Source organism: Leopardus geoffroyi, chromosome B1, assembly GCF_018350155.1.
Source record: "Leopardus geoffroyi isolate Oge1 chromosome B1, O.geoffroyi_Oge1_pat1.0, whole genome shotgun sequence".
Lineage (NCBI taxonomy): Eukaryota > Metazoa > Chordata > Mammalia > Carnivora > Felidae > Leopardus > Leopardus geoffroyi.
In genome coordinates, this window is record NC_059327.1 from 144,265,333 (window position 1) to 144,283,379 (window position 18,047).

Sequence of the window (18,047 nt, forward strand, 5' to 3'; positions counted from 1 at the left end):
CAAACCATACTTGACCCAAGAGGAGAATGGAGAGTGAAAGGATGAAAGGTGGTAGACCTAGGCTAATGTCTATTTATAACTTTATGTAGCATTGTATTTCAGTCCCCAGATACTGAAGGTCTGTCTCCGTTTCGTAACAGGAATCAGACCTATATACCCTCTATGCCAGAAACTGTGCCAGGCACTGTCACTAACCCTCCCAACAACCCTAAAGTTGGCTGTTGATCCATGAAGAAATTAAAGGTCAAAGAAGTGAACTAACCTGACCAGTGTCAAAAAACTAGTTAGTGAAGGGGCACCTGACTGGCTCAGTCGAAGAAGCATGTGACTCTTGATCTCCGGGTTGTGAGTTCAAGCCCCACATTGGGTGTAAAGATTACTTTAAAAAAAAACAAAAACAAAAACTAATCAGTGAGGAAAATAGGATTTCATCCCTTTTTTCCTACTCCTATGTTTAAGTGGAGAATTGTTCTCCTGCTTTGGCTTCTCCCAGTACGACTTCCCTTCTCTCCCACACAAGGAAGTCTGGCTCAGGGACACTGGTTGACACCAAGTTAATCCATTGGAGACTGATTAACGACCCACCAGAATACTATTTCACAAAGGGAGATATGCCTTTTCAATTAATAGGTTATCTGCTGACCAGGGCCCCTCCTCTGGGTTTAGAGTGCTTGGTGAGCATTCAGTCCAAGAGGAGAGAATTGGATGACCTCAAGGCATCTCATATCCAGACAATAAAGCACACTTTGTAGCCAATTAGTGACAAGAATATTTGTGGCTGCCAAACATAATCTACCCTGAGCAGTAAGAGATCAACACTGGTGAAATTTTGCCCCTTTCGAAAATCATCATTTTCTGGACTCCAGGCAACTCAGGGCAGATGACTCCTCTTTTTATTGACATTATCTTTAGTTGTTGTACTTCCCAGGATTACTGTATCTCTTAGATCACTCAGCCTGAGGTGATTTTAGCTGTCATCGTAACTTCAGAAGCATTGGATAGAGAATCCATTAGAATTTACAAACCATTATTCAGATGGTTTACTTTTGTAATCCCATAAACCTAATTCTTTGGGTTGATTTTTTTTTTAAGGTTATTTATTTATTTTTGGAATCTCTACACCCAATGAGAGGCTCGAACCCACGACCTTGAGATCAAGAGCCCCACTCTTTTCCAACTGAGCTGGCCAGGCACCCCTCTTTGGGTTGATTTTTTTTTAATTTTTTTTTAACGTTTTTATTTATTTTTGAGACAGAGAGAGACAGAGCATGAACGGGGGAGGGGCAGAGAGAGAGGGAGACACAGAATCGGAAGCAGGCTCCAGGCTCTGAGCCATCAGCCCAGAGCCCGACGCGGGGCTCGAACTCACGGACCGCGAGATCGTGACCTGGCTGAAGTCGGACGCTTAACCGACCGAGCCACCCAGGTGCCCCTCTTTGGGTTGATTTTTGATGAGGTTTTTGTCTCTACATTCTGAAGAAGTGACATGCTTCAGGTTTGCAGCCTTTATTCTCCCAATCTCTGGTAGCATTTAGAATCTCCTCTGCTTGAAGACTAATAGATATGATCAAAACCAGTTAGGTAGCTAACACCCACACATATAGCAGGAAGTCAGGTCGTTACATTTTATACTTAACAAATGGGCAAGCCACGCAAATGCGTTATGCACTTTTCTGGATATGTGAGGTATTTTAACACAATGATCAAATGGAGAGGAAGACTATCTCTTTAGACCTTAACCTGTCCCAGGTTTACAAAGATAATGGATGGAAAGATTTCAGGGGAAATTAACATTTGATTCTTTCTTCAGGCCATAATAGCCTTTCTCCTTTTCTGCTCTAAAAGGAATAGATTCATCCTACTCTGGGGAGCAGGTTTCTCTTTGCATCAAAAAGCCTTGCAAGGGAGCCAGCTGCACCAAGAGAACCCTGAAATTCCTGCGTAACATGTTTTCAATCAGGAAGGCTTGCTCCAAGGCTGCGGAGGTTCATAGAAGTAGGATGAGGTATAGTGTCAGGAACCCTGGGGGATTCTGGGGTCTCTTTCTAAATTGGCCACTTTTGCCCTTGTGCAGCTTGCCTACTCTGTGGATTGCTTGTGGAACTGAAATGAATTGTGTTTGAAAGTGTTTTGAAAACTGTAAAATGCTACGCAAATGTAAGTTTTACTTCCAAGCAAATCAACGAGAAGTCGGTGAAGAAAGGATCAGTTGAGAGCAATGGGTGCATATGCTATTTTAAGCACCAAACATTAAGTGCCCATGTTTATTGAGCATTTACCCATGTGCTAGGCACGGCACCCATCTAATTAGCCCATCTAATCTTCACAGTGCTCTAATAAGGTAAATAAATATTATTGTTCCCATTTTACAGATGAGAAACCCTGAAGCACAGAAAAGTGAAGCATCCTGCCTAAAGTAATGTACGTAGGTAATATACCTAATAAGTGATGAGGTGAAGTGAGCACACAAATCCAGGCAGCCTGGTTGCAAAGCCCAGACCACGTTGCTGGCAGCATGATCCTTACCGAATTGGTAGCCAGTCCAAGACATTTGGAATGCCAGTCTCAAAAGGTTAAATGTTATGTAAGTGTTGGAAGGCTAAAATCGTGATGAGTAACAATACTTTCCAAGAAAAACAAGTATCCTTTCAGGATTTGGATTTGACCCCTAATGCCTAGTCTTCGTATTTTGGGGTCCTACGTAAACCCTACCTCTGTGGGGATGTGTAGCCTTTAAACGTGCATGAAAAGTCATCCCTTAGATCGATCTATCTCTCTCTCTCTCTCTCTCTCTCTCTCTGTGTTTGTGTGTGTGTCTCCCTCCCTTTCCCTCTCTCTCACCTACTTCATCAGCAAAATGGTGATAATGGCGTTGGTTGGTCTTTTAAGATCCAGTTAGGTTGAAAATGGTCAAATAAGGGGCGCCTGGGTGTCGCAGTCGGTTAAGCGTCCGACTTCAGCCAGGTCACGATCTCGCGGTCCGTGAGTTCGAGCCCCGCATCGGGCTCTGGGCTGATGGCTCAGAGCCTGGAGCCTGTTTCCGATTCTGTGTCTCCCTCTCTCTCTGCCCCTCCCCCGTTCATGCTCTGTCTCTCTCTGTCCCAAAAATAAATAAATGTTGAAAAAAAAAATTAAAAAAAAAAAAAAGAAAATGGTCAAATAAGAAGGTTCAAAGGAAAAGCACGGTAAATTAAAATGACAGACAAGTATTTTATGCTGAAGTCTGTGATAAAAATAGGAATCAGTTACTCTAATTCTAGTAATTTTACTTTTTTTAGAAATTCACCTGCTAATAATGATTGGATCTGATTCTCTTTCCTTTCCTTCTTTTTTTTTTTTTTTAAAGATTATATTTTAAAATAATCTGTGCACCCAACGTGGAGCCCAAATTTGTAATCCTGAGATCAAGAATCTCAGGCTCAACCTACTGCGCCAGCCAGTTGTCCCCCTGCCTTTTTTTTTTTTTTGGATAGGAAAAAATGTATCAGAGTCATCCCGTATGTCTGGCAGCATCTTTTCTTCACCAACGTCAATTGGTAGATTTTTATCTGATTTGTCTGATTTCTTCTTTTTATTTTTTAGAGAGAATGAGAGAGAGCATGAGTGGGGGAGGGGCAGAGGGAGGAAGAGAGAGAGAGAGAGAGAGAAAGAATCTCAAGCAGGCCTCATACTCAGTGCAGAGCCTGACACAGGGCTAAATCCCACAACCTTGGGATGATGACCTGAGCCGAAATCAAGAGATGGGACGCTCAACAGACTTGAGTCACCCAAGTGCCCCTAATTTCTTCTTTATTCATTTCTTTTGTTTTACCATCTACATCTTTTGTTATACCACCTGTATTTCTGGTCAGATGATATAAATTATTTATGGATATGTTATGAGAGGGAAGGGAGAGCTGAGAGGATGAAAAATTAATACCATCCCGTAGGTACTAAGGCAATGCCTTCACTGTTTACTAATGTTTTTTTATTGTGAAATTAACATATGACTATAGAAGAGTAGGAGGTACAGAAAAACATTAAGCTGACCAAAAGCATGAAACATGTTCCTACTTAATAGCAAATTGAGTACCATATTTTTTATTTAAGATTGCATCACAAATGTTTGGCTTAAGATTGAAACATAAATATGTAACATAAAAATACATTTTTGAGTACTGAAACTTACAGTTTAGACATAGATTTGTCAGGAATATGTGAATTATTTAACCATTCACTTCTGGATATTTAAGATGCCTCTTGTTTCTTAATTTATTTTTTAAATTTATTTTTAAGATGCCTCCAGTTTTTAAATGATGAAAACAAATAATATCACAATGATATTTTTCAAGATTTTATTTTTAAGTAATCTCTACCTACACACAGTGTAGGTCTTGAACTCATAACCTCGACATCAAGAGTTGCGTGCATCACCAACTGAGCCAGCCAGGTGCCCCCACTATGAACTTCTTGGTGCACATCCTAAGAAGGATAAATACATAGAAATGGAATTATTGGCTTAAAAAGTGCAAACATTTTAAAGGTTTTGATATGTCTTGCCAAATTGCTTTTTTAAAAGGTTGAATTAATATTTACTTGCAACAAAAATATACAAAGGGGCTTGGTTTTGCGTCTTAGGTGTTTTCACTTACAAATATTTACACTTATTTATGATTTGCCATTGTTTTATTTTAACAGCTCTTTATATGTGCTTAACACTATGTACTTTTTTTCTATAAATTGGACATCCTTTGCATTTTTGTTGATTAGGTTTTCATGTTGATTTCTTACCAAGTTTGTTAGTCCTTTGACTCAAATTTGTGACAGAAGTGTGCAGGTACATAGCTTGTATTTATTTTGGTTATATTCTCATAATTTTCTTTATAATTGATTCTATTGCCTCTAAGCTTAAAAAGTCATTCCTCACCTATGTAATCACTGGAAAACAAAACATGAAGCAGACCCATGTACTAATATAAAAGGATGCCTAAGTTATACTATCAAGATAAAAAGTAGTGTCCTGCAAAACAGTGTTTAATTATGATCCCATTTCTCTCCATCTTTCTCTCCCTCTATTTTTCTTTAAAGATTTTTTTAAGGGGGCACCTGGGTGGCTCAGCTGGTCGAGTGTCCGACTTCGGCTCAGGTCATGATTTCCTGGTTGGTGAGTTCAAGCCCCACATCAGGCTCTCTGCTGTCAGCACAGAGCCTGCCTCTCTTTCTGCCCCTTCCCCGTGCGTGTGTGGGCGCACGCGCTCTCTCAAAAATAAATGAAAACATTTTTTAAAAAGGCAAAAACACCACAAATACTAGGAGTCCAGGAGAAAGACTGTTGTGTCCTCCCTCTGCTCTCAAATGGTCACTTAGTCAATTCATGGAAGCTCTTACGGGGACACTTTTACTCAGCCGGTGCCAGGTGCTGGATTAGAGAGGCAAACGTGAGTTCTTCCCCCATGGAACTTACAGGGTGCATGTATACAAGAGGGGAAATATCAGATATTGAATTATAAATTGAAATATTCAGTGTTGTGAATAAGTGCAAAATGCTGTTCAGTATCCCTGTGCAGTATCACTTAACAGTACCCTCTACTGTCATTTTCTCCCTACTGCCTTTCTGTCTCCTTTTTTTCTGTGTCTCTCTCCCTTTTTCTATTTTTCTTTCCTCTTCTTGTTCTCTTTTCTTTCCCTCTCTTCCTCTCTTCCTCTCTCCCAGTTCCCTGAAGACACTATGTTTCAATTATTTTTGCCTCATTCTGAGCCTAGTGCTCTGCTTGATACATTGACAATCAATGGTGGCTGCTGAATGAATGAATCCCAGGAGTCTTAAAGGGTGGACTCCTGCAGGACAACCTGTAGATTACCATTGTATTTCTATTTATTAAAAAAAATAAATCTAGAGAATCTAGGAACTATAGAATATATAAAGTATACAAAATAACAATAGAACACAGCTGAGATAAACTTGTAGACTGTTTAAGAGGGTGTTAGGTTAATTGAAATTCTAAGGATAGTTTGTGTAAGGGAAAATCCTACCTAACTCACCTTTAGGATGCTTAAGTGAGTTATTTCAGTAAGAGTACTTTGGGAGAAATCAGTAGATGGAATTTACTTTGCTTTTTCACAGATGTTTTGTTTTTAAGTAGGCTTCCCGCCCAGTGCGGAGCCCAACAGAGGACTTGAACTCATGACCTTGAGATCAAGACCTGAGCTGAGATCAAGAGTCAGATACTTAACCAAGTGAGACACCCAGGCACCCCGTTCACAAACTTGATAAAGGTTCGAATCCAAGGTCCACCCTGTGACAGGATATATGGCTGATGTGTCAAAGGAAGAGTAGAGTGTGTAAGAGAAAAAGTGGCAAGAAAAGAGGCAGAAGTAACATAAGGACTAAATCAGACAGGACGTGAAATTTTATTGGGTTGCCTTTGGGAGGAAAATTTTGAAAATGTCATCTGATTGACAGCTATAAAGGATCTGGTTGTTGTGCCTGTGAGACTAGGCTGTAGTAGGATAAGAACGGAAGCACCAAGACCAAGTTGGAAGGCTGTTTCAGTAGGCAGTAGTGGCCTGGACTATAATAGCAGTAATAGGGATGAGAAGTGTTTAATCCAGATTAAATATTGAAGGTAGAGGGAATAAGTTTATTGATGATTGGCTGTGTGGTGTGAGAGAGTCAAGGGTGACAAACATTTTTGGTCTGAGCCACTGAATGAATGCAATTTATACTGGTCTCCCTGCCTTATAGTCTATTCAGGGAGGGGGTGTTTCATGGAGGTTGTATTTAAAGGGCAGGGACATTAGGAGGCTACTGCAGTCATTCTGGAAAGATGAAAGTCTCGGGCCTGAACCCGAGCAGAGGCTATAAGTATGGAGAGGCATTCAAAGGGCACAGACTTGAGAGATCCTTAGAAGTTAAAATCACCATTTAGAAAACAGTTCAGGGTTTTTTACTAAAATTAAAGATAGCTGAATATTTACCCTAGAGCAGGGGGTGCCTGGGGCCTGTTTTTGGATAGCCCTAGAGCTCAGCATGTTTCTTACATATTTAAAGGATTAAAAAAGGGGGTGGGGTGGGATATGTAACAGACCATTTTTGGCCCCCAAAACTTAAAATATTTACTATCTGGCCCTTTACAGTGTAAGTTTCCCAGCCCGTGCTTTAGTTCAGTGGTTTTTATTTTTATTTATTTTTTTAAAGTATACAGTCTATTAGTTTTTTTTTTTTTTTTAATGTTTATTTATTTTGAGAGACAGAGAATGAGCAGGGGAAGAGCAGAGAGAAAGACACACAATCCAAAACAGGCTCCAGGCTCCGAGCTGTCAGCACAGAGCCCGACGCGGGGCTCGAACTCCCAAACCGTGAGATCATGACCTGAGCTGAAGCCGGACGCTCAGCCGACTGAGCCACCCAGGCGTCCCAGTTCAGTGGTTTTTAAAGTGTGGTTACTACACAGCAACAGCATCACCTGGGAGCTTGTTAGAAATGTAAATTCTCAGGCCTCAACACAAACTTGTTGAATCAAAAATCCTGGGCTTGGGGGCTCAGCAATCTTTGTTTTAACAAGCTCTCCAGGTGATTCTGATGTATGTTAATTTTTGAGAACCATTCCCCTAGGGAAACCTTTGTACCTGTGCATCAGGACACATTATCTTGAAGAGTAATAGTGGTTATGCATAAGAACCCCAAACTGGAAACAATCGAAATGTCAATCAGCAGTACAGGAGATAAGTGTAAATCATGGCAGTTAATACAGTGAGCGTATTCCATAGCTTGTGATTAAGGGCTTGGAGTGTGATGGCAGACTGTGTTTGAATCCCAGCTCCAACAGTAGCTGTGTGACCTTAATTTGATTTCTCTAAACTTCAGCTTCCTCATTTGTAAAATGGGCATAAAAATAATAACTACTCTATAGGGTTATTGTTACGCCTAAACAATTACAAAAAGGAATTTGAAGAGTGCTTGGTACAGAAGTATTAGATTTAAAGGGTAATCTGCATGTAATATATTATGCTTTAAAGGAACAAAAAAAAAGTAAAAGTTCATTTCACAAAAGTTACAATCTGCTCAAATATTTTTCATGTAACAAAATGATTAGGCAAACTAAGGTAAAAACAATGTAGTTTTTGGAGATTCAGATGTTGGCACTGCCTCTGGAAACCTCAGTTTGCACATGTGGAAAATACTTTAAAATTGCTCTTAAAGGATTAAGAAAACTAATGAAAGGTCTATGCCCGCTTACGTTTGGTACACGGGCGCGTAATAAATGTATTCTTTCCTTTTCTATTTGCCATTTCATTTCTTTTGCCATTTCCTCAGCTCTTCCTTCCAAAATTCTTCTGCTGTCTCCATAGTCTTTGAGAAACATCGCCAGAACCAAGGTGCAAAGTGGCTTCCTTGACTATAAGGAGATTTGGCTTTCCCCATGAATCAAGGTCACTAGAGTCAGTGTCTAGTGTTGTCCCAGCTACGCCCTGGGGCCAAGTCTGGGCCTAGATCTAGGACAGGGCTGTAATCCTGCTATCTCCTGAGATTTCAGCCTTTTTAGAGGCCTTAGTATGTAACACCCTTATCATGTATTTAGCAACACCTAGATACATAACAGGCACACAAAGAAATAGATTATTTTCCACTCTGTGCAGGCCACAGCATATTTTTCTATATCCCTGGGCCTAACACCTAGTAGGCCCCGGAACGTATTTTGCTTTGGGTTGTTAGGCTGAATTTGACCTTCTCGGTGGAGTTTTAAATCTCCACTTCCTAGGATGGGTTAATAATGTAGGTGAATTTAGGGTACAAATAGCTGAAACCACTGGCTGCGTTTTATGTTTGTCTAGAGCAGCAACCAGCAGACACCTGGTTAAAAGAGAAAATTACTAAATCCCTTCTCTTTTAACATTAATAATCAAAAGGGACTAGAAATATCGGTTTCCAAAAAACGGCGCAAAAGACACAGCGCAGCAGCCAACCGGGTTCGTGTTCGGGTGCGATTCAGAAGGGCGGCGAGGCCAGAGCCTTAGGGCAGTAGAAAGGCAGCCTCCTTGTGACGTCAAATCAGCGGACTCTCGCCCCGGCTTCAGGCCGGTTCCGGTTCCCCGGCTTTCTGGGCGCGAGAGTACGTGAGCGCGGCGGCGTTCTGCGCGTGCTCCGCAGAGAAACGCGAGAAGGTTGGGTCCTGCTCGCGAAGGAGATGCGTGATTGGCTGAAGTCGTGCTGGGGGGTTCCCCAGCCCTTTCGGCAGGGGTAAAACAATAAGAGGGGGCGGCGGCAAAGGGGGCGGGACGTCCGTGTTCCTTGTCGCTCGCCGCAGCGCCTGGCGCCCGGGAAGAGGTGGTTGTAAAGGAAGCGAGCTCGCGACTCTCCGGCTTCCGAGGCTTCAGGTTTATCGGAGGGAGGGGGTGGCGAGCGAGAAGAAGCCACTGCAGCCGGCCCTCGGCGACTCTCCTGTTGACCTCCGCGCGACGTACCCGCCGCCGCTGTTGGTTGGAGGTGTGTACGGGGGCCGGGAAGGGAGGTTGGTGTGGTGGTCGGAAGGGGACATTCCCTTCGCTGGCCGCGGCTCGAGGCAACCGTCCTGTGCGTGAGCCCCAGTGTCGGAGGTGTCGGGGCAGAGAGAGACATTGTTCTTGCCGGCTGCCTACGCTGCCGTGTGTGCGTGGAAGAAGTCGAGCTTTTCCTTGCAGGTGAGGGATAGGAGGCCGCGTGAGAAGGGAGGTGACTGGCGTGCGTTGTGTGGACGGAGGGCTCCGCGGGCACAGGTGGGGCCCGGATTTGTTGGAGATGAGGTGGCGAGCTGGGAAAGGGGACGCAGCAGCTCCCAAAGGCGCGCTGGTGGAGGCTCAATTCGGGACGTGGAGGAGTGGGCTTTCTGGAGAGGATGTTTTAGGGTGGGGAGCCCACCAGCCTTGTCTTCGAGTCGTTTGCGTCTCTTATTGCCGGTTTCAGGGGAGCGGGGAGGCCGTCGCCGCCCCGCCCGTGGGGGAGGGGAAAAGAGGCTGTGTCGGCGGAGGCAGAAGCGACGCAGATGCGAAAGTAGCGGCCTGCGGGCACCATTTCTGTGCACCGAAACAGAATCCGGGTTTGAAAGCAGCCGCCGCTTTGCTTACCCGGTATCTGGTGTTCCGCGGTCTTTGACTCTCCCCTCACCCCGCACCTTGGGTTTATCCCCAACGTGTTCAGAAACCCGGTTTATATATATATATATATATATATATATATATATATATATATATATGTATGTATGTAACGTGCACCTTCTTCCTACCCTTTTTATGCAGACAATCCTTTATTGATCCAGGAGTAGAAAAGGTGTTTGAGTGCTTTGAGGAATGGGTTTCTTCCTCTTCCCCCACTTTTGGGCGGGGGGCGGGAAGGATAGTCTAGGAGAGAAACATAAGCTTCCCTATATTGTGTTGATTTTTGTTAGTTGAATCTGATTGAATTTTATCTGCGTCTTTAAAAGCGGATTTCTTAAGATGGCTCTGTGCCGATTTGGAGCGAATATAGATTTGCATCTACAGTTTTCCGCATAGATCAATCCCCCCCCCCCCCCCCAACGCATACCTAATTTCTTAACAGATTTTTTTTTTTTTTTTTTTCCGACGGTAGGTGCTTTTGCTCCCTTTAAAAAAACAACAAAACTCGTGCACGGAAGCTGGAACGATAGTAAAGTTGACCCCCCCCCCCCCAATATAATTGTTATGGTTTCAAATTGGGTTAAAATACTGGTTTTTAGGTTCAAGGCTCCACACACCGTGTTAGTCTTCCAAATGTGAGCATTTCCTGTACCTGGATCTCTGAACCATAAACCGCAATTAGGGAACCCTGTATGTTAGAGGGAAAGAAGATGGGAATTCCTTGTCTAGCTCCATATTTGGCAGTTAATATAGCCTTAGACATGTCAACAAAGTTTCTAAGTAAACATTTAGCCCTTTTAGTATCCAATGTTATGTTGATGTCCAAAATTCTTGGTCTTAAAAGATAGATGATATGATTAGTTTGAATTTAGAACTGGATTATGTGTAGTTTCTTTGGTGATAGTACCTCCTGCTTTCTTAAATTTTTAGGATTAGTCATGTGTGTCCCTATGTTATAACAATCTCTAGAGGCTGTTTAATTCTGAAAAGGCTATTGGGATTGTAGGGAGGATAAGGACCTCAAATGGATTGCTTATTAAGAACTGTTATGGTTCAGGTTTTTTAACATTTGGGGTTGAAATATTAGTGGTGAAGAAGTGTTAAGAGTGAAGAGAATCAGAATACTTGTGGGGTTCTTAGGGATCAGAAGTAGAAGAAAGAAGAAAATAAGTCTTAATTTGGTAGCCTAAATGAGTGTTCAGTAGTAGCTGAGCAGCCAATTCTTGAGTTTCAGTAATATTGGTACTGTTGGTAGCAGGAAATAATTGCCCATATTTTACTTATGAGAAATCAAAAATGAAAATTTTGATAGCAGTTGTTGAAAATCTGTAAATAACTAATTGTGTGTTTAGATTCTTAACAGTTTCCTTACTGTGAAGAATTATTCCTATTGATTCCCCGTTATCAGAATCGAAGATTCCTGGGGCGCCTGAGTGGCCCAGTTGGTTAAACATCCAACTCTTTGATTTCTGCTCAGGTCATGACAGCAGGAGCCTGCTTGGGATTCTCTCTCCCTCTCTCACTGCCTCTCCCCCCTCAAACACACACTCTCTCAAAATAAATAAACATTAAAAAAAAGTTTTTGAAAAAAATACAAACTTTTTTTAAGGATTGAAAGTTCATTCTTAGGTTTCTTTAAGACTTTTCCCACACATTTTACACTGAGTTGATATGGAGGCAGGGAATGACACCCCCCCCCCCTTTATTTTAAATTGTTTTTTAATGTTTATTTGTTTTTGAGAGAGAGAGACAGACAGACAGACAGAGGATCCAAAACAGGCTCCAGGCTCTGAGCTGTCAGCATAGAGCCCGATGTGGGGCTCGAACTCAGGACTTGTGAGATCATGACCTGAGCCAAAGTCGGATGCTTAACCCACTGAGCCACCCAGGCACCCCCCCCCCCCCGCCTTTTTTTTTAAATTTGTTTTTAGTGTTTATTATTTTTGAGAGAGAGAGACAGTGCGTGAGTGGGGGAGGTGCAGAGACAGCATAATACTTGGTCACTTTCAAGAGTTTCTGAACTTTAAGTTTTGCCTCCTTACTTTTGGGGCCTGAGGAAAGGCTGAATCTACAACTACCTTTTATTTATTTCTGCCACTGGTACTTGATCTTGTTTGTGATGCTTTCATTTTATGGTCTGCTACAACAAATTGAAGGTTTCTGCTCTAAAGAGGTGTTCATTGTTGGGGCGACTGACTGGCTCAGTCAGTAGAACTTGCCACTCTTTCAATTTTTTTTTTTTTAAGTTTATTTATTTTTGAGACAGAGCGAGCATGAGTTGGGGAAGGAGAGAGAAATCCCAAGCAGGCTCCCCACTGTCAGCGCAGAGCCTGGTGCAGGGTTCGAACTCATGAACAGTGAGATCATGAGATCGATCATGACCTGAGCCCAGTCAAGAATCCAGTCGGATGCCTAACTGAGCCACCCAGGCGCCCCTAGAACATGCCACTCTTGATTTCAGGGTTGTGAGTTCCAGCCCCACGTTGGATGTAGAGATTACTTAAAAATTAAAAAAAAAATCTTAAAAAAAAAAAAAGAAGGAGATTCATTGCTGTTTTGGTAAAGTCACCTGGAGTTTCAGAAGTTCCAGTTTTAATATGTGATTAAGTGTTGAGAATGGGAATAGTCCATGGCTCAATGACCAAGGGGTTAGGCCTGACTACTGGGGAAAGGTGGTTCAGTACCCAGTAGAGATTAGCTATGTCCTAGCATAGACATAGCCTTTGGTAGCATAGTTTCTTTCTGGTAAAGAATTGCATCCTGTTACTAGAGATCTTATTATTTGTATAGGAATCAAGATACAGTACATATAACCTTACAGTAGGCTGAAAAAATATTTTTTGTAGGTTAAAAAAATTTTTGTAATTGTCATTTTCTTTGAGTTTCCTGATTATTTTTTTAAATAAGATGACATAGCTCAGCTTCTTAGCAGTTTTAATTTGCGTTATTTTTTTCTCCAAGCATTGAAATAGCCACCAAATGTGACATGGAATTTCATGTCTGTAATTTGCAGTGAGTGAAATCTCCCCGCCAGAACTTGGGCAGTTACCACTTTCTATAAATTGTGGTCAGGACACTCCAGGCTCCTCAAAGAGCGAAGTTTTGATTGTGTGTTTTGATGTTTATATACTGTGGTGGTTGCTGGCAGGTGTTTGAAGCTAATAGTTATAGTTAGATGTTATGATTATATGTAGATCTATCACCGTGTGGATAATGGAGACGTCGCTTTAATAAGAATGGAGATGCCATTTCAGAGATCCCTGAGATTAAAGAGAACTGTTGGAATACAAAATTATTTTGCTTGGGGCTTTTTTTTTTTTTTAAGTTATGTATTTTAAGAGAGAGTTGTGAGTGGGGAAAGAGCAGAAAGAAAGGGAGAGAGAATCCCAAGCGGGGCTCCATCCTAGCCCTATAAACCGTGAGATTGAGACCTGAGGCTCAATCAAGAGTCAGACACTTAAAGGACTGAGCCATACAGTGTCTCCCTTGTCTTTTCTATTGTAATCTGCTCTGATAACTATTTTGCTATAGTAGATCTGAAAAATTAATTTCATTTTCTTGTCCAGGTGCATGCATAGCCTTTACATTGTTGAAATCATACCTTGTAAGTTTTGAATTGTGTTCAGTGTGTTTTCTTTGGTGGTTTTATTGTCTTTGAAAGTATTTTAATGACTGCACATGAATTGATGTTTTTTATATTATAGTTGGGGTTCAGTTTATCAGGTAAGCATAGCAAATGTTTTATAAATCACATTTTGGAAACCTTGATGTTGGAGGGTGCTGCTTAGGATCCTAGGCAGTAAGTTCTTTATTAGTCTTTCTGTATGTAGCTGCTCTATTTTATTTTATTTTATTTTTTAAGTTTTAATGTTTATTTTTGAGAGAGAGAGACAGAATGAGCGGGAAAGGGGCAGACACAGAATCCAAAGCGGTCTCCAGGCTCCAAACTTACAGCACAGAGCCGGACGCGGGGCTTGAACCCATGAATCCCGGGATCATGACCTGAGCCATCCAGGCACCCCTAGTTGCTCAATTTTAATTCCAACATGGTATTAGTCTGTTTCTTCCATCTCCATCTACTGAAGCCTATCTTCAATTAGTTGGTGATATTTAAGCACACTTAAACTTCATAAATTGTCACTAATGTAGGCATAATGTCAGAGATTGCCTTTTTGTTTTACTAGTAGTAGTAAGTGTATTCACACACTTTTGGCCTTTATTCTAGAGCCGTGTTTTCTTTTTTCTTTCTTTTTTTTCTTAAGCTTATTTTTTTTAGTACTCTCTATACCTAGTGTGGGGCTCAAACTTATGACCCCAAGATTAAGATGTTGCTTGCTCTACTGACTGAGCCAGCAAGGCACCCCTAGAGTCCTATTTTGTAACCAGTAACATGTATCTGTTAGAAAGTTATCAGAAACTAAGTGAAAATTTTAATGTCTTAATTTAATGTCTTACTAGTGGTGTTAAGAAGGGTATGTAGCTTGCATTCTTTTTCTTTTTTTTTTGTAGACCCATAACCCATTTGTATGTATGTTTTTATCATGCTTTTTTCCAAAGATGGAGTTTGTAACATTATTCTACAATTTGGTTATTACTTTTGCAGACGGTCTTTCTTGCCCACATTTATACTTTCCTATCCGCCCCTATTTTACTTTTTTTTTTTAAGCTTATTTATTTTTGAGAGAGAGTGGGGAGGGACAGAGAGAGAGGCATCCCTCTCCTATTTTACTTTAAATCAGTGCATATTTTTTTGTTTTTGAGAGAGAGACAGAGCGTGGGCAGGGCAGGGGCAGAGAGACAGGGAGACGCAGAATCAGAAGCAGCCTCCATCCAGGCTCTGGGCTGTCAGCACAGAGCTCAACGAGGGACTCAAACTCACAAACCATGAAAATGGTCTGGGCTGAAGTCAGATGCTTAACCGAGTGAGCCATTTAGGTGCCTCCATTTACCTCTTGATGGAATTTAGACTGCTTTATTTATTTATTTATTTTTTTTTTAAGTTTAAAAAGTCTTATTTTGAGAGAAAGAAAAAATGAGAGCAGGGGAGGGGCAGAGAGAGAGGGAGACAGAGAATATCAAACAGGCTCTGCTCTGCCAGTGCAGAGCCAGATGTGAGGTTTGAATTCCTGAACTGCTGCAAGATCATGACCTGAGCTAAAATCCCGATGCTTAACTGACTGAGGCATCCAGGCGCCCCTAGCCTGCTTGATTTTCTTTAGTGGCAATGAACAGCGTTAAATATACATCTTTGTTCAATTGTGTATTTCTTTGTAATGTGTCTTAGAAATGGCATTAGTGGTTATATATGTTCATTTTTAATTGATTAAAACTGCAAAATTACATCTCCTAAAGGTTGTAAAAATGTTTATTTTCACTAACACTGTGTAAGAGCCCATTTTCCCCACACCTCTTAACAGTACTGGATATTACCAATCATTTTCATTTTTTTTAATTTTATAGGTGGAAGATACCAACTTTGAATAAATTGCCCTTTTTTTTGAACTGTGTTCTCAATTTCAGGATATCGTGGTTCCCCTACATTGTGTTGAGGGATTTTCCATGAAAGTTCATGAAATAATTGACATAATGAAGCATAATTGTATTGCCAAATTTAAAATTTGAGGAATAATTTACCAACAGTAGAGACTATTCTTCATGTGCAGTTTGATGACTTTAGACAGACATATAGTTATGAAACCACTACCATGGTCAAGATCCAAGATATTCCCTTCACTAGAAGTTATCTCCTGTTTCTTTATAGTCCTTTGTATCTTCAGTCTCTGATAGGTTTAACCCTGTAGTTTTGCATTTTGCAGAATGTCCTGTCAATAGAATTCTGTAATACTAACTTGTTTAGCTTTCAATAATGCTTTTTTTTTTTTTTTTAAGTTATGAGAAATCTGTTTTTTTCTGGATACAAGTCCTTTATCATTTCAGACTGTGGTTTGTCTTTATTTTCTAAGTGATGATTCTAAATGAGAAGTTTTACATTTTGATGGAGATCCAATTTGTCAGTTTTTTTTAATAATTCTTTTTGTGTCTTACCTACTTTATTTAACCTAAGGTTACAAAAGTTTTCTTTTTAAAAATAGTATATTTTTTATTTTATTTTATTTTTTTAATTTTTTAACGTTTATTTATTTTTGAGACAGAGTATGAATGGGGGAGGGTCAGAGAGAGAGGGAGACACAGAATCTGAAACAGGCTCCAGGCTCTGAGCTGTCAGCACAGAGCCTGATGTGGGGCTTGAACTCACAGACGGCGAGATCATGACCTGAGCCGAAGTCAGACACCTAACTGAGTGAGCCACCCAGGTGCCCCAAAAATAGTATATATTTTTAAATGTTTATTATTTTAGAGAGCATGCACGTTTGGGGCGAGTGGAGGGGCAGAGAGGGGGGACAGAGGATCCAAAGCAGGCTCTGTGCTGACAGCAGAGAGCCCGATGCGGGGGCTCGAACTCATGATCTGTGAGATCATTACCGGGGCCGAAGTTGGACACTCAACTGACTGAGCCACCCAGGCACCCCTAAAAGTTTTCTTCTAGAAGCCTAAAGTTTTAGGTTTTACGTTTAGGTCTGTGGTCCATTTCAAGATGATTTTTATATGCAGTGAGAAAGTATGAGGCAGACTTCCTTTTGTCCATTTATGTTTTTAAAGTTTATTTATATTGAGAGAGAGCACACGAGCACATGAAAGGGCAGAGAGAGAGGGACAGAGAGAGAATCCCAAGTAGGCTCTACACTGTTAGCATGGAGCCCGATAAGGGACTCAGTCTCACAAATTGTGAAATCATGACCTGAGCTGAAGTCCGACCCTTAACCAACTGAGCCACCAAGTGCCCCCCTTTTGTTTTTAATGTGTGGATGTCAGATTGTTCACAAATCTTTTTGTTGAAAAGATAAAATTACTTTGGTACCTTTGAAAGGACTATATTGTGTGGGTCTCTTATAATGCTAATTTTGGGGGGGTGGGATTTCTAAAATTTCTTAAAGTTCTAAAATTAGAGCTTTAAGTTCTGATTTTAAAGTTTAAAAGTTCTTAAAAGTATTTGTGCCCAAACTGCTATGCTGTATTTGATTGTTGACCTTTTAATATCAAAACACTCTAACCTCATTCTTACAGGAGTAGCATGCGTTCATGTAGGTGACTGTACACCTGTACATTTACGTATAAATATGCACAGGAGCATAGGTGGTTGGTTAACTTTAAAGATAGCTTAAAATTGCATGCTTAATGATTTTGTTTAATCTATTCACTGACATTTGTCTATAGTTTTATTCATTAGCTATTGAAATATCTTTGTATTTTAGTAGGTTGCTGCTCTTTTTTTAAGAGGTCTTTAGTATCAGAAGAACAGATGCTTTTAAACAGATACTTTAGTATCAGAACAGATACTTTAATAGTATTATGAGCACAGTTATGGTGGATGCTACAAAGACGTCTCTTCAGCATCTCCTGGAAGCATGACACTGCCAAGCTTATGCTTAGCATTAGCACAGAGGAGTCTTCCAAATAGAGGGGAGTGCCTATACACATGTACACACATTATTAGGATTAAATGCATTAATAAGAGCTAAAGAAGAGATACATAATACTAAGGGAAAGAAATGGTTAATCCTGCCTGACGGACCTAGCTCAGAAAGCTAGAGGGAGATTGGAATGAGATCTTTTGAGCAGGTTTTTGAAGAATGAAAAGGGGAAAGATTCGGTGGTATGAGGTTTCGAGGAGATAGTCATCCCCTAAAAATTCTTTACTCTTTTAGCTTTGGCTTAGAATATTCACTTCATTTTCTGCATGTCCAATTTCTTCCTGTTCCAGTTTTCAAGTGGTATATTCTTTGTGGTAGGGCTGTAGCATTTATCACATAATTGTGTTTAGGACCTCTGTCTCCCACTGGACTGTAAATTTCTTTGGAGCAGCAGATGAAGTC

General features: G+C 40.9%; 1 protein-coding gene across 6 annotated transcripts in view; it reads left to right on the top strand.

The window, feature by feature from the left end:
• Nucleotides 1-18,047, top strand: part of G3BP2 (G3BP stress granule assembly factor 2) — a 79,525-nt gene that overhangs the window by 36,577 nt on the left and 24,901 nt on the right. Inside the window, exon 1 of one of the 6 annotated variants that reach the window (XM_045473731.1) lies at nt 9,144-9,466. The exons of 2 other annotated variants lie outside the window; for them this stretch is intronic. The gene's annotated coding sequence lies outside the window, so the exon portion shown is untranslated. Of the gene's footprint in view, nt 1-9,143; nt 9,661-18,047 lie in introns of those variants that run through there. 3 more of the 6 variants (XM_045473729.1, XM_045473732.1, XM_045473728.1) reach the window with 3 other exon arrangements.